The sequence below is a fragment of the Acomys minous genome (genome assembly GCF_964271855.1).
Source record: "Acomys minous genome assembly, chromosome: 20".
NCBI lineage: Eukaryota > Metazoa > Chordata > Mammalia > Rodentia > Muridae > Acomys > Acomys minous.
In genome coordinates, this window is record NC_140502.1 from 8905684 (window position 1) to 8919537 (window position 13854).

General features: G+C 41.8%; 1 pseudogene across 1 annotated transcript; it reads right to left on the minus strand.

Annotated features, from left to right (window-relative positions):
- Positions 1-707: 707 nt before the first annotated feature.
- Positions 708-3117, minus strand: LOC311590894 (recombining binding protein suppressor of hairless-like; annotated as a pseudogene). The gene is made up of 3 exons: positions 2960-3117; positions 1059-1907; positions 708-1004 (listed from the first exon to the last, which is right to left on the minus strand). The product of its transcript is annotated as a recombining binding protein suppressor of hairless-like (transcript).
- Positions 3118-13854: the final 10737 nt, after the last annotated feature.

The window sequence follows — 13854 nt, forward strand, 5'->3', positions numbered from 1 at the left end:
AGGGGGACCTCCTCCCCCTGTATATGCTCATAGGGTATCAAGTCTCTTCTTGGTAGCCTGCTATCCTTCCCCTGAGTGCCACCGGGCCTCCCTATCAAGGGGACGTGGTCAAAAATGGGGCACCAGAGTTCGTGTGAAAGTCAGTCCCCGCTCTTCACTCATCTGTAAAGAATGACCTGTCCCTTGGCTAGATCTGAGTTAGGGGTTCAATCACATATCTGTTTCTTGACCATTTAATCAAAACCAAACAAAAAACAATGAAAAGGGGTGAGAGAGAGAGAGAGAGAGAGAGAGAGAGAGAGAGAGAGAGAGGAGAGAGAGAGAGAGAGAGCTGAAAACCTTCATTTCCAATGGTTTGTACATTTTGATGGTTTTCATTTTATGTGGCTTCTGCACTTCACATCAGTGTTTGCAGGTAATGGTTTTTTTTTTTAATAGATCACCTGCTACAAAAAGTTTTCTCAAGAAATCACAAAAGATTTTTCTTTTTATCCTTGCCTTTCCTTTTTTTCTCTTCTTTTCTTTCTTTCCTTTTTCTTTCTTTCTTTTCTTTTCTTTCTTTCTTTCTCTTGTCAACTTTTTGCCACATTCAAGTCAGTTTAAGCGCCAGCAAAAAGGCGGTAATTAGGACACCACAGTTGCTGTGGACGATGTGACACTGGTAGAATTTGTGCTAGAGCTTATGTTAACTTCCCTCCCTGTTGTGTTTGATTCGTTGGTGAGCACTTGGCATGAGCTGGCTCTGAGAATTGCTTCTGCTGTGCTGCAGTGTGGCCTTGGCCCTGGTTCTGGTGTGTAGGTAAAGGTAAGGCTGGTAGAATAAATTATTCCATCATTACGGACCCAAGTTACTGGAACCTGGACTGGCTGCCTGACCTATCTCCAATCTTCTTGGAAGGCAGAAATGTCTGGGACCACACAGAGCATGCTCTGTCCACATCTGTACATTGTTTTGGCTTCCACATCCCCAAACCACACTCGTAAATTTGGAGTAAAGTTCTTTCCTGTGAGTTCAAGCATTGTTACATCCCGACACCATTCAAGTGAAGGGTTTTATTAAAGTCACGGGAGTGCCTGGGGCAAGGACAGAGCCCGTTCCCTCATAGAATATATACTCTGCCTTATCTGTGCTAATGATTGTCCATGAAGCTCTATCATTTATCATTTCTTTATTTGGTTCTTTCAGACATGGAGTGGCTGGAAATTGCATTATTCTTTCTCGAGAAAGGCACAAGTACATTCTTTCTGTACCCTTAAGGTAAAATGCACATTTATGGAGTTGTGATATGGGGTCATCTGCATCCAGCAATGCTGTCTGGTTATCAACTTTCATAATTATCAATCTTGGGAGTGCCCTACCAGTAACTGAGCACACAAGTCTTACAGTTTGTGCATAATGGATGTAACCCTCTCTAACTGTGAATGCCTCTCCTTCTCGTTCATCATCATCCAAGAGAGGAATATGAGATGCTCCCCACTGTTGTGACCTGGCATGAAAATTTCCTCCTTCTACATGCAGGTATCTGGTACTAACTGTCTGTGATCAAAGTCAATTGAACAAAGTCCCCTTTGTTCCTGTGGCATTTTTCAATAAGTGCATCATTTTGGGAGGCTTGGAGATGACTTTGATCCATTTGCTGAGTAATAAGCCAATGTCATCACTGTTGCCACAGAACATCTTTACTGACAATATGAAGTGTTTTCTGTTGTCTGAATCAGAGATGTACAATGTTTTGGCTGTGCAGCAGTTCTTCCCTTCCAAATTTAGCTGTTGCATTTCTTGGTCACTATTCAATAAATGCACAGGGTTGAGATTCTTGTTCAGAACAACTGTCTCGTTCCATTTGTTCTTTTTTTTTTTCTTCCAACCACTGCCCATAAGATACACACAAGGAGGAAGACCAAAACAATCGTTTTGTTGTTGTTGTTATTGTTGTTATTGTTTTTGTTGTTTTAATTTTTGAATTTTTTATTTTAATTTTATTAATTTATTCAGATTACAACTAAATTGTTATCCCATCACTTGTTTCCTCCCACTCCTCCCTCACTCCTCTTTCACCCTATTCCCCTCCCCTAAGTTTATGACTGAGGGGGACCTTCTCCTCCATTATACCAAAATAATTTTTAATTACTAAAGAAATGACACACACACGCGAGAGAGAGAGAGAGAGAGAGAGAGAGAGAGAGAGAGAGAGAGAGAGAGAATCTATGTAATCTGTACTTGAGTGTTTGGATGAATAAAAGTCTTCACACATGCATGGTAAAAATCATGAAAATCTATACAAACACAACTCCTAAGTAAAGATAATTTACTTTTAATCTCTAAGATATGAAAATCTATACAAACACAACTTCTAGGTAAAGATAATTTACTTTTAATCTCTAAGATAGAAACATTTTACAGCTCAGTAGACCTGAGAATTTTTTCTCCATCTTTTCAACATGTGGGGATTGAGCAATGTCTAAGTTGGGCCACAACACAGATAAATGGAATCATCAAAGCTAGAATAAAGGTTGATTGCTCTAGACTTACCCTAAACATTCACGTCCCAAAATAACTAAAAAGATGAAAGTAACTACCAACCAAGAAAGATATAAAATGCTCAGATTCTGGCACTCCAGAAAACAAATAAAGAACATATTGCCTTTAGGAAGAAAGAAAGAAAGACAAATGAGGTAGCACGGGGTTAGGACAAGGCCGACACTACAGCTAAGTGAGCAAAGTAAACATGGGGCTACAAACGGTCCCCACTCTCATTTCAAATAAACAAACAGGAGGCCATACTAGTCCACGGGTCTTCTGTAGGGGGAGGAAAAGTTAACTTCAAAAGAGGCATCTTTTCCTGGTGAAACCTGAAAGTCACCTGTGAGGAAATACAGCCAAGGGTAATTGAACCCCAGGAGGTGGGGAAATACATAATAGAACTGACAATGATCCATCAAGTAGCTGGAGTAAAACAATAGTTTTTTATTTCCATAAGATTTCTTTGCAATTTTTGCGTGAAGAATGAGCACTGTTTGACCTCCTCGTTCTTTTGAATAATCTCACATAGCTTCCTTAGTGAGTCGTTTAGCTGGAGGCCAGTCACCAAACTTCCGTGTCACAGCAGGCGCCATCTTCCACAAACTCTCGCCAAAATTCTAACCCTCGCCAGATTCCTCCCCCACACCCCAGCCCCACACCCGGCTGCCTTTCTCTGCTCCTCTCCCCTGCTCCTTCCCTTTTCCTCCCTGATCTCTGCCACCCACCTCCCCCACACCCGACTCCACCCCCCATTTCATGCCCCAGACACTTCAGGCTGCCAGTGGACTAGGGGGATCCTGTTCACTTTCTTCCCTGGAAACCTACAATTTTAAGGATTGTGATCACGATATTTTACCCAGATTTTTTGTAGATTGACAATCAAAGTATGTACTTAATATTTACTGTGAACAACTATGTTTTTATTCACTGGTTGATTTGTAGAAGTATGGAAAGCTATTTTTTAAGTTAAATTTCTGATTCTTTACCTGCACTTTTATTACCTTCGTTCATCAATAGGTCTAAATGAAAAGCATATTCATACGTATTCCAATTATATGGATGTATTTATTCAAGGTAATTTGCTTATTATTTGTTTCCTTCATCTTTAAAGTTCTGAGTACTAATCCCAAGGCATCTAGAAGATGACTCCTTAGCCACTTAACTGTACAGCAAATTTCCATTCATTACTATGTTCTCTCTGCACACAAGCTACACTAATCTGCTCTGTGTTGTTCTAGGTTAACATTGATGAGCATTATTTTCTGTCTAGTGTTTCTCAGAATTTCTCTAGCTCTTTTGGGATCTGAGCTTATCTCTGTCTTTATTTTTTTACCTTATGGATTCCAGTTTTTAGCTATTTTCCTTGCCAATTCTAATCACCATCTCCAATTTTATGCTCACTTTTGTTCTGAGACCCTTTCTCTTTTTTCAACATCTGGTTCACTGTGTGTGTGTGTGTGTGTGTGTGTGTGTGTGTGTGTGTGTGTGTGTGTGTAGGGTGTTTCTATGTTTGTTTATTTGACCTCAATTATTGGTAGAATGGATACTTCACCAAGGGCCACAAAGAAGATTGAACCTACATCCTCCAAGTACCGTATATTAACTTTAACAAGGACAAATTATGCATAAATCTCAACAAAAAGGAGGAAACAGACTAGCTACACTTACTGGTATAAAACTGAAAAGAAACCTAGGGATCCCTGAGTGATCAGCCAAAGACACGGCAAGCTCAACACTGTAACTCAATTTAGACATGTGATTTGTCCAGTTCTCCTAAAAGGAAAATGAGAATCGTAGTAAAATGAAAACTAAACTTCTGAACTGTTCAGGTTTCTTCTCAAGTACAGAAAGGATACCATCTGCTGATCCATATGTTCCATCACCATGTCTCTCCTTGAACCTTATACCCAAGTATGACATCTTTATATTTCCTTTGTATATGCACTGTTTATGTTAAATGCTCTGTACTTGAACCTCCTTTTTCAATGTCTTTCTTGATAAAAAAAAATTCATCAGAGCTTTCATTTTCATAAATCCTCTTGTCATCATTCTTATCACCTCCCAGGACTTCCATGCTCTACAGCACATGGTCTGTCTCTTAACCATAGTGAAGGACAAATGTGGACACTCTGACCTGTGATCTTGATGTCCAGGGAAGTACTTGGGTCTGGCCATGCATATGGATTGATGATTGAAATAACTATAACATCTGTAGGAGTCAACATGTGAAGCAATCTCAGGAGCCATGGAGATGTCGGCCTAAAAGCCCCCAACGTAAGATTTATCCACAAGGTACAGACGGTCGGTCTTAATTTACCCCCTCCATCTGCATAAAAAGAATGAAAGCCTTAAATACTATATTTGAGCAGTATAGTACTGTCATTCTCCCTCTTGAATTCATAAGGAGCTAGTAGGGCCAAGAGGGAGGACTTTCTGTAGACTCCTGGAAAGTAGATCGTTATGGGCTGAGCTGTACTTCCTCACCCAGCTCAGTGTGACCTAGAAAAACAGGGGAATCCCTTCCTCCATTTGTTCTCCTTAGTAGCTTAGTGTCTCCATGTAACTCTCAGTGTCTGTAGCCCCTTTAAGCCCAATACTGTGTCTATGCTTCATTGCTGTGGTACAGAAAGGACCCGTTGCATCATTGACTTTGGTGTCTAACAAGGAACAGTGGCAAGAACAAATCATTGGCCTATGAAAATCACATTAGGTACTTTATTAAGACAGCTCCCCTATTAGCTCAGCCATGAAGCATCAGTCCTCAACTCTTACATAATATTGTACTTCAAAATGTTCACACTGGAGACCAATCACTCTGTTTATCATGTTTGGGGCATAAGCTACATCTCAACATTAGATCACATGACATAATTATGTACAGGCCACAGTTAAGAATGTGGTTATCCAGTAGAGTGGAGAGTGGGATATGACTTTCTCACGTACTCTGGTGCCTCACCTTTGACCATGTCCCCTGGAGGGGGAGACCTGATGGCACTCAGGGGAAGGACAGCAGGTTACCAAGAAGAGACTTGATACCCTATGAACATATAGAGGGGGAGGTAATCCCCCTCAGGAACAGTCATAGGGGAGGGGAGTAAGGGGAAAATGGGAGGGAGGGAAGAATGGGAGGATACAAGGGAGGGGATAGCCATTGAGATGTAACAAGAATAAATTAATAATAATAAAAAAAAAAGAAAAAAAAAAGAATGTGGTTATCCATTGGAGGCTGCTTGCCCTGCCTGCCATAGTACACAATTTCATGTACTGAATTCTCTATGATACAAAACATTTAGGGTGTTTTCCTTGGGTTTCACTAAAAATGTGCTGGCTAGATAGAGGATGGGAAATGTTGGGTCACTGAGCATCTTTCAGGATAGATGCTCCCTCCCCTGGCACTATGTTCAGTGATAATGATTCAAAAAGGTACTTAGGGTGAAAACATAGACATCTGTAGGTCTCCCCTCTGCGTGCTGTGGTCACTAAGCCTACAGAAGGGACATCCTTGAAAAGACTAAACATTTCAAACACAAGCTGGGGCTAACACTGGAGAGTCACGTGCTCTCAAACAACAACAAAAAAAAAAAAAAAACAAGGAAACTGGCAAACTGGGTGGGTGGAAGGGAGTGTGCAGGGGGAAGTCCCAGCCTAAGGAAGAAAAACCTATAGTTTTTTTCCCCCTTCCTTTCTACTTGTATTTAAAACATCTTCTGTCCTGGCTTGTAAAGACCTGTACCAGCTTTAATGAATTTGTTTTGTCAACATTAAAGGATCCCATACATACCCGAGAAGAGGAAATGTCAACTGAGAAATTGTGTACGTCAGATTGGCCTGTAGAAATTTCTGTGGGGCATTTTTTTTTAATTCTTGATTGCGTTAATCTTTCCACTCTCCTCTTCCATATTTATCTCTGAGTCTTGAGAAGATGGGGCTGTGATGCAAATAAGCCATGCACAGCTGAACATTCTTCAGCCTCTTATTCTCTGAAACTTGGACAGCTGTGGATCTCTGAATAAACAAGCTTCTCTGATGACGGTTTAGAGATGCATTATTCCATGTGTACAGCTGAGTAGTGTTCCATTGTGTGAATTTACTGCACTTTCTTTATCAAATCCGCAGTTGAGGGACATCTAGGTTGTTTCCAGTTTCTGCCTATTATGAATAAAGCTGCTATGAATATAGATGAGCAAATGTCCTTGCAGTATGTTGGAGCATCTTTTGGGTACATTCCCAGAAGTGATGTAGCTGAGTCATAAGCTATTTCCAATAGCTTGATTCCAATAGCAATAGATTGATTTGCAAAGTATTTGTACAAGTTTGCGCTCTCACCAGAGGTAAAGTAGTGTTCCCCCTTCTCCACGTCTTTGCCAGCATTCCCTGTCACCAGAGTTTTCATGTTCTGCGATTCTGAAAGGTGTGAAGTGTCGTTTTGATTTTCATGTCACTGATGACTAATGATGTTAAGCACTTATTTAAGTGCCTCTACAAATAGCCAGATCGATATGAATGTGACATTTATATAACTCATGATTGTCTCATGGTTCTCCCTGCTGTACGGAGTTTGTTTTATACGCGTGTAATAAAAAAAATAAATATATATGTTCAAGATAAAGAACCACGCGTGGACTGGGCCTAGGTCCTCTACATTGATGTAGCTGATGGGCAGCTCAAGCTTCATGTGGGTCCACTAGTAAGAGGGGTGTGGCCTGTCTCTGTCATAGGCTATGCCATCTGCTTTTCAGACACTCCCCCCTGATGGGACTGCCTTGCCAGGCCACGGGTGAAGAGAACAAACTCAGTCCTGATGTGACTTGATGAGGGGGTGGGTGGGTAAGGGGGGGGCTCCCCTTTTTGAGGAACAGGGGATAAGGAGAGTGGGACTGGGAGGAGAGGAGGAAGGAGGCGATGACCGTGATGTAAAGTGATTAAATTAATAAGTTAATAAAAAATTGAACTTAAAAAAAAAGAAAGTCCTACGCTGTGAATTTCTGTTTTCCGAACCCCATTTTTTTTTAACTGTATTATTTTGTTTGGTGGTGTTTAATGTTGAATTCTTTACATGTTTTGGGTATTTAGTGTGTTACGTCCCTGTTTTCATTTCTGGTTTTGTTAATTTGGATACTGTCCCTCTGCCTTTTAGTAAGTTTGGCATGGGGTTTGTCTGTCTTGCTGCTTTTTCAAAGAACGGGTTCTTGGTTCCGCTCGTTCTTTTACCGTTCTCTTTGTTTCTAAGTTATTGATTTCGGCCTGCCACACAGATGTAGCTGATGGGCAGCTCAGGTTATCATGTGAGACCTTTAGTAAGGGTATCAGGGGCTGTGCTTGACATGGGTTCTGTGACCTGCTTTTTTTTGTCACTTTCCTATGAAAGGACTGCTTTGCCGGGCCAAAAAGGGAAATGACAAGCTCAGTCCTGATGTGACTTGATGAGCTGAGGTGGGTCCGTAGGTAAGGTTCATCTTCTCTGAGGGACATTGGAAGGGGAATGAGGGGAAAGGGAAGGAGTGTAGGGACTGGGTAGAAAGGAGGAACAAGTACGATCAGAATGTAAAGTGAATAAATAAATTAATAACAAAAAGAATGAAAGAAAGTTTTCCTGTGTGTAGCTGTCTGGGATGATATCTGTCACTGCTTAGGGTCTGTAAAAAAGTCTATCCAGGCCCTTCTGGCATTTAGAGTCTCTTTTGAGAAGTCGAGTGTGGTTCTATTAACTTATCTTTATATGTTACTTGGCCTTTTTCCCTTACATCTTTTAATATTTTTTCTTTGCTCTGTACATTTAGTTCTTTGCTTATTACTTGGAAGGAGGATTTTCTTTTCTGATATAATCCATTTTGTGTTCTGTAGGCCTCTTGTAGGTCTACAGGCATTTCTCTTTCTTTAGGTTGGGAAATTTTTCTCCTATGATTTTGTTGAAAATATTTTCTGAGCCTGGGAGCTGGGGATCTTCTCTTTCTTTTATTCCTATTATTCTTAAGTTTTGTCTTTTTGTGGTGTCCTTGATTTCCTGGATATTTTGTGTCAGGAATTTTTCATATTTGACATTTTCTTTGACATATGTATCAAAATATTCTATCATATCTTCTACATCTGAGATTCCTTCCTCCATCTCTTATATTCTGTTTGTGATGTTTACCTCTGTAGTTCCTGTTTTCTTTCCTAAATTTTCTTTTTTTTTAATTTTTTATTGAAAAATAAAATCATTCGTATTACATTTCAATTGCTATCCCATCCTGTGCATCCTCCCATTCCTCCCTCCCTCCCACTTTCACCCCATCCCCCTTCCCTATGACTGTGATCTATGTGGATCTCCTCCCCTTGAATATGATGCTAGGGTATCAAGTTTCTTCTTGGTAGTCTGCTATCCTTCTTCCGAGTGCCATCGGGCCTCCCCATCAAGGGGACATGGCCAAATAAGGGGCACCACAGTTCATGTGAAAGTCAGTCCCCAGTCTCCACTTAACTGTGGAGAATAGTCTGTCCCTTGGCTAGGTCTGGATAGGGGTTGATGATGACTGCACATATTGTCCTTGGCTGGTGCCATGGGTCACACAGAACCCCTGGGCCCAGATCTGCCCATCATAGTGTTCTTCCTGTAGGTTTCTAAGACCCTCTGGATCCATTCATCTCAAAGATTTTCTCAGATTGTGTTGATTCTATTCCCATTCTCAGGTCTTGAATTGTTTTATTCATTTCCTTCACCTATTTACTTGTTTTTCCTGTATTTCTTTAAGTGATTTATTCATTTTCTCTTTAAGGGTCTCTATATGATTGATTATATTTTCTGTATATCTTTGAAGGATTAATCCGTGTCCTCCTTAATGCCTCTATCACCTTCATAAGCATAGACTTAAAGTCATTTCCTTGTGTTTCAGTTGTGTTGAAATACCCAGAGCTGCTTGCTATCGGATAACTGGGTTCTGGATGTGCCATATTGTCCTGGTTTTGTTGATTGTGTGCTAATGCAGGCCGTTAGCCATCTGCTTGTCTCTGCCATTGGCTGGTTGTTCCTGGTGCCCTCTGGATTTCTCGAGGGTATGGAAAGAGTCCTAGACAGGAGGCTTGGGTGTTCCTGGAGCATTACCTCCTTGGGATTGTATGTGTGGTAGTGGACTGGCTGCTGGATTTTAGGAATGAGTCCACCATTCTGTTGGAGGTTGGTCTGATGTATTTTGATGCTATTTATTGCTTGCTTTCTCTCTGCCCCACCTTGTACCCTGCCTAAGAGCCTAATCTGTTTGACCAATAAAAGGCCATCACACTGGGCAGGGCAAATGGGATAGGTGTGGCAAAGGTCCTCAGGCTTTGGCAGACAGAAAGAATCTTGGTAGAAGAAGAGACTAGAGGAAAGAAGGTTGCATCATGGGTGGAGGAGAAACACATGGCTGGCTTGGATGGATATTTGTCCCAGATGGTGATAATTAGCAAAGTATTTGGGATTATGGAATAGAAATTATTAGAAGAAGATGGCATGGGATTGGAGTAGGTATCCTATACTAGCCCCACTATGGGAAGCAGTTGAGATGATTAATATCTGCCCTGCCCCAGGTTAACTAAGGCTATTTTAAAATATAACAGGTGTCTGTGTCTTGATTGATTCCTAGTGGTTTAGAAAACGCTGTCGTAATAATAATTGTAGGCCTGATAATAAACATTATTAGGCCATACTGATAATTTAACCACAACACCATTCTCCTCAGGTAACTGTGTCCCAGGTAGACACACAGGCAGGAGATTGGAGTTGGGGTGTCTAGTTTTTATGATCATGAGGACCAATGAGTTTCTGTGGGAACCTAGGTATCCTCCTCTTAATAGGGGGAACTCCTTGAATCAGAAGCCTCATCACTTGTTCACTTGCTCCATGGTCTCTGAGATCAAGCTGCCATCATGGAAAGGGATCCTGTAAGTTTCTGAGTTCTGGCCAGTATCTTCAGGGGAGATGGGTAGAGCTATGGACTGAAAGCTGGACCTTTTCCCTAGATACTGGGAGTCAAGTGGCCAGAGGTTGGGACCTTGGCCCTGGAACCCAAGAGCTCTCCTTGGGAAGGTGGGAACTGCCAAGTGGCCCAAGACTAGGACAACTTATTCCTGGCACCTGTGGGCTCTCCTGTCACCTGATAAACACAAACTCTGGCATTTTGGAGTCTATAGCACAGCTTCTCACTCACTTCTATTCAGAAACGAGCACTGGGCATTGCCATCATCAAGCCTTTTTCTACAGACCCAAATGCACTGATATTCTACTGGGAATGTTCTGATGGAATGAAAATTTGGACTGTCCAGTTTACAAACACCCAGATAGATCCCATTTAGTGGTATATTCTTATCTACAACCACGCTGAGCCTACAGTGGTCCATTTATGTCACAGAACAGAAATTCAATATACACATGAGAATGACTTTATAACCTCATCCCCAGCAACATTGAGTCACCCGTCAAATACTGCTTTTTCTTTTCTGAGCTACCTCTTCTTGTTTCTCCCAATGGTCCTCGTGTCCACAATGCCTGGGATGTTAAGGTTGTCACTAGGATGTGATGCTTTCCTTCACTGAGTCTCTGTATAGTAGTTTATTTCCTTTCTCTCTCATCTCCCTCAACCCTAGACCCATTTCTCAAAAGGTGGACCTTCATTTCACTTTGTTGCAGAGGTATAGATGCTGGAGACCTATGACAGAGTAGGATCCTGGGAGGATACGGGGTGACTCTAGCTGAGATTTGTAGTAGCAGAGGTCATGGAGAGTGAAGAGGCCTTTCTCTAATTAAATAGGACTCCTAGCGAAGGATGGGGCACACCAAACACCCCACAAAATATTCGACCAAAAATTTACCTTTCCTAAAGATGTGCAGGGAAAAAGATGGAGCAGAGATTTAGGGGATGTTCAACCAGATCTTGGCCCAGTCTGAGGCCCACACCATGGGAGAAAGCCAACCCCTAACACTATTGATACTTTGCTTTGCTTATAGATGCGAGCCTAGCATAGCTGTCCTCTGAGAGGCTCCATGAAGCAGAGGATTGAAATAAGTGCCGAGACTCACAGCCAAACATTGAGAGGATGATAGGGAGTCTTAAAAAAGAATGGCGGGCAGTGAATAGAAGGACCTGTGGCTCCACAGGTTCTGGCTGTCCATATGGCTGCCTCTGCTAAGAGTAACTATGCCACCTGAGCACCTCTGCCCACATGACTTTGGAAGAACCCACGGGATCTCATTGAAAAGTAATAGATGAATACAGACTTGGAAAGGAGACGAATGTTGTGAATCAGGCTGACATCACTGAACAATTTGAAGAAAAAAAAAAGCCATGGTAGAGAAGCAGATACTCAGATAACATAAACGTTGGCTGCAAAATATAGTAACACTTGGCATACATAAACTCTTTTTTTTAAAGTTTGGTTATTATTATGTATGCAGTGCTCTGTCTGCATGTACACCAGGAGGCCAGAAGAGGGCACCAGATCACATTGTAGATGGTTGTGAGCCACCATGTGGTTGCTGGGAATTGAACTCAAGACCTCTGGAAGAGCAGTCAGTGCTCGTAACCACTGAGCCATCTCTCCAGCCCAGGACACATAAACTCTTTGGAGCTGGGTACCTACCTCTGATCCTCAACTGGCTCGCAGCAAACGAAGCACAACCTGACATAGTCAGGAAAGCCAGACATCATGCATCTAGGGACCCTCAGCCCTGCCTTCTTTTGTGACCCACTAGAACCATGATCCCTTGTTTTCCCACAGCAATGAAGACAGCTGTGCTTCATAGAGAACAAAACAAAAGACTGTGGCCTAATAAATAACAGATGCTAAGACTCACAGTCAAACACTGGGAGTAGGACACAGAGTCTTGTGGTAGAGTGGGGTAAAGAACAGAAGATCCAAAGACCAACAGAGCCAACTAACCTGGGCCCAGGGAGGCTTTCGGAGACTGATGCACCAACCAAGTACCATGCATGAACTGGACCTAGGCCCTGTACAAATACATAGATTATGGGTAACTTTGCCTTCATGTTACCCATGAAAGGGGAGAGGAGGCTATCTTTGATGTGGATTCTGTTGCCTGTTTTTTCAATCACGTCCCCCCTAGTGGGGCTGCCTCTCCAGGACACAGAGGGAAAAGATGAACTTAGTCCTGACGTGACTTGAGTGCTGGTGTGGGCTCCTCTTCGCTGAGCAGTAGAGGAAGGCAGATAGAGGGAAGATGGAGGGAGTGTGGGACTAGAAGGAGAGTAGGGAGAGCCTATGATCAGGATGTAAAAATGAATAAATTAAAATAAGTAAATGGAAAAAAACAAAGTTGAACTTAGCAAATTAACAGGGAAAAAAGGAACTCAAGAGAAGGCAGACGAATCAGAGAGACTCCCATTCACACACTCAGGCATCCCATAAAAACACTAAACTGAAAGCCATAATATATACACAGAGGACCTGGTGTGGACCCGTGCAGGCCTTGTACTTGCCCATTCAGTCTCTGTAAGTTCATATGAATATTTTCCTTTTTTTTAATTAATATTTTTAAATCTATGTTTGATTTAATTAATATTCTTAATTTTATGTTTCACTTCTGTGAAAATACGTTTGGAACTGGTCTACCTCACCAATACCTCTCCCCAGCCACCCTCAGGTCCTACCATTGTAAGATTTTTATCACTCCTACTTCATGTCTTTTAAGGTGACTTTGTCTCTTTTTGTGATAGGTTCTCTCTTTGTGGCCCTAGCTGGTCTGGAACATTGCTATGTTGACCAGGCTGCCCTAGAACTCACAAAAGTCTGTCTCCTAAGTACCAGGGTTGAAGAAGTGTGTGCCACAATGCTCAGCAATGTTCCCTTTTTATATCATTGCTGTTGTGGTGGATAATAGCTCTGTAAGTCTAAACAGTGCTGATCATATGTGCACGGGTATGGGGATCTTTGAACCTGACTCTGTGTGGGGGCAAAGATACTGACAAATAGCATCTCACAGTATTCTCTTACTCCATATGCATCCATACATTTGTGTGCACATGTACGTTGGGGTGTGCATATTTTCATGTGTGGGTCTGCCTGTGTGATTTTGTGTGTAAGTGTGTGTAGGTAGAACAGTTCAACTCACTCTCAGTTGCCACTTCCTTTTGACTCCTCCTACCTCTTCCATTCCAGATCAACACACTTCCATCAAGAAACACTGACCCAAAGTACAATCATCAGGGAACACGTTGAGATCACCCAGTGGAGGTGTCAACTGTGCTGACTATTTGTGCTGATGCTACAGACAAACAGAATATCAAGTTCTGATGATTCACACATGAGTATGGTCAATTAAACATATATTGAAAGGAAAGAGGAATCATAATCACCTA